The following is a 3,574-nucleotide window of genomic DNA, read 5'->3' on the forward strand; positions in this document are numbered from 1 at the left end:
GTGCCTTAACCTAACCTACGTTGTGCCTTAACCTAACCTACGTTGTGCCTTAACCTAACCTATGTTGTGCCTTAACCTAACCTATGTTGTGCCTTAACCTAACCTATGTTGTGCCTTAACCTAACCTATGTTGTGCCTTAACCTAACCTATGTTGTGCCTTAACCTAACCTACGTTGTGCCTTAACCTAACCTACGTTGTGCCTTAACCTAACCTACGTTGTGCCTTAACCTAACCTACGTTGTGCCTTAACCTAACCTACGTTGTGCCTTAACCTAACCTACGTTGTGCCTTAACCTAACCTACGTTGTGCCTTAACCTAACCTACGTTGTGCCTTAACCTAACCTACGTTGTGCCTTAACCTAACCTACGTTGTGCCTTAACCTAACCTACGTTGTGCCTTAACCTAACCTACGTTGTGCCTTAACCTAACCTACGTTGTGCCTTAACCTAACCTACGTTGTGCCTTAACCTAACCTACGTTGTGCCTTAACCTAACCTACGTTGTGCCTTAACCTAACCTACGTTGTGCCTTAACCTAACCTACGTTGTGCCTTAACCTAACCTACGTTGTGCCTTAACCTAACCTACGTTGTGCCTTAACCTAACCTACGTTGTGCCTTAACCTAACCTACGTTGTGCCTTAACCTAACCTACGTTGTGCCTTAACCTAACCTACGTTGTGCCTTAACCTAACCTACGTTGTGCCTTAACCTAACCTACGTTGTGCCTTAACCTAACCTACGTTGTGCCTTAACCTAACCTACGTTGTGCCTTAACCTAACCTACGTTGTGCCTTAACCTAACCTACGTTGTGCCTTAACCTAACCTACGTTGTGCCTTAACCTAACCTATGTTGTGCCTTAACCTAACCTATGTTGTGCCTTAACCTAACCTATGTTGTGCCTTAACCTAACCTATGTTGTGCCTTAACCTAACCTATGTTGTGCCTTAACCTAACCTATGTTGTGCCTTAACCTAACCTATGTTGTGCCTTAACCTAACCTATGTTGTGCCTTAACCTAACCTATGTTGTGCCTTAACCTAACCTACGTTGTGCCTTAACCTAACCCATATTGTACCTTAACCTAACCCATATTGTACCTTAACCTAACCCATATTGTACCTTAACCTAACCCATATTGTACCTTAACCTAACCCATATTGTACCTTAACGTAACCTAATTTGTGCCTTAACGTAACCTAATTTGTGCCTTAACGTAACCTAATTTGTGCCTTAACGTAACCTAATTTGTGCCTTAACGTAACCTAATTTGTGCCTTAACGTAACCTAATTTGTGCCTTAACGTAACCTAATTTGTGCCTTAACGTAACCTAATTTGTGCCTTAACGTAACCTAATTTGTGCCTTAACGTAACCTAATTTGTGCCTTAACGTAACCTAATTTGTGCCTTAACGTAACCTAATTTGTGCCTTAACGTAACCTAATTTGTGCCTTAACGTAACCTAATTTGTGCCTTAACGTAACCTAATTTGTGCCTTAACGTAACCTAATTTGTGCCTTAACGTAACCTAATTTGTGCCTTAACGTAACCTAATTTGTGCCTTAACGTAACCTAATTTGTGCCTTAACGTAACCTAATTTGTGCCTTAACGTAACCTAATTTGTGCCTTAACGTAACCCATGTTGTGCCTTAACGTAACCCATGTTGTGCCTTAACGTAACCCAATTTGTGCCTTAACGTAACCCATGTTGTGCCTTAACCTAACCTATATTGTGCCTCAACCTAACCTATATTGCGCCTTAACCTGACGCACGTTGTCGCTGAACCTGCTCTGTAATTGTTATGCAACTCGTTAAATTAGTGTAGTGTTGCCTAACCGCAACCCTCGCAATATAGTTCGCTATTCGCACTGCCCGGTCCCCTGTGTATCGCGTCATGTTAAACACCTTGCAGGTGTTGCTGACTTTCCACATGCTCCTGCTATACACTGTAATGTGGATAGCAGCAGGACGTACATGCCCCCCCCCCTTCCCCCCTGCCTTCGCAAGCTGGTCGTTGAGAAGTTTGCATGTTCAATGCCCTTCGCATGCCGACGTACTCAGCCTACGTTGTGGTACGGCCTGTCACCTGTCCGCCGATGTACGCAAAACCCACAAACTGTACTGCACATTGGTCCGTATGTACTGAATGATACATCGTGGCACATGTGTGACCGTATGACGACTGCGCCTAGCAACGGCAGACCATACAGTCCAAATATTGTGCACGCAGCTACGTGTCGTCTCCCTATAAGAGCTGGATTGCAGTGTGGTACGCCATTCAGACGTGTGGGAGGAACGGACGCCCTGGATGGCGATCAGCATGAGCAGTCTGTTGATGTAGTGGAGCGTGTATTCGGACGTAGTCGTCTCTTCTCACACACCGTGATAGCATGTTGCACCGCGTTCCACATCTGCGACATCCTGCAGAGGCCGGCTGACAGTCGTTCGCGCAATGGACACCGCATACGTACGGGGGCTACCTTCCACGTGTTCTCGAGGCGTGCACATGTTGTTGCGTCTATGTGGGCAGACGTAGTGTGTTGTGACACCTGACACAGGCATGCAATACTCGTTGCAAATGGCGATGGACGTCTACGTTTGCTGGTGACGTTACGCAAATGAACAACAGGTAACCCGTTGTGGTGCGGTTGTTCTCGCTAGAGGTGAATCAGTGTTAACCGGTTGTTTCAGGGATACCCACCATGCCCACGAACGTGAAAGGGGACCCACCATGCCCACGAACGCGAAAGGGGATCTGGGTGTGAGGCGATACGCGGCGGTGGCTGGGTGGGACCGTCCCCGGCCGGTGAGGGGGGGCCGCCCGGCGTGCTGGCAGCGCGGTGCGTGGGCGCACGCGCTACAGCCGGCTGGTGGGGGCGGCCAGTGGCAGGCGCGCCGGCCGACGGACGCGGCAGGCGGCGCAGCTGCGCGCCGGCGCCCCCTGCTCGCGGCGCCTTGCGGCCAAAGTAGGTCCTCGCGGGCCCGGTGCGAAGCGCGGTGGCCATCTGCAGTGTGCTGGTCCGATTGAGGACTGTGTGCGCTGAGGATGCGCCGCCGCCCGGCGCTCGGCGCCGCGACGCCGTCTGCTGCTCGGTCGCCCCAGCGGTTCTCGCAGGTGGTTTGTATCGCAGCTGTGCGGACGTGTTGGCGCGTGCGCTGTGCTGGGAGAGTTCGCTTCGGCACCCAAGTGGGGCTTTTGTCCTTCTGTGGCGCTGGCGTTGGAGCTGCCGGTCACCGTAGGTGGCGCGTGTTGTCTCCCGCCGGCAATGCCACGACAGCACGCTCCCGGGCCTCTGTCGGCAGCGGCAAGCTCAGTTGGGAGCACGGGTGGTCGCACCTAAAGCGTCTACTCGCCTAACTCCGGGCGATTGCGCCTCTCTCGAACCCGACCAAGTACTTAGGACGGCGCTGCGCGCCGCCGGGACCTGAGAGGGTTTCGAGGTGTGTTGTGCAGGGGAGCTCAGCCTCCTCCTGTTTGCAGAATAATTGAGCGGACGCTTGCGTGTTCGCGCGGGCCCCCGGGACACACTCCCGGGCGGCCGGCTGCTCAGCTCTAGTTGACGCAGC

This window comes from Schistocerca serialis, unplaced genomic scaffold, assembly GCF_023864345.2.
Source record: "Schistocerca serialis cubense isolate TAMUIC-IGC-003099 unplaced genomic scaffold, iqSchSeri2.2 HiC_scaffold_263, whole genome shotgun sequence".
Classification (NCBI taxonomy): domain Eukaryota; kingdom Metazoa; phylum Arthropoda; class Insecta; order Orthoptera; family Acrididae; genus Schistocerca; species Schistocerca serialis.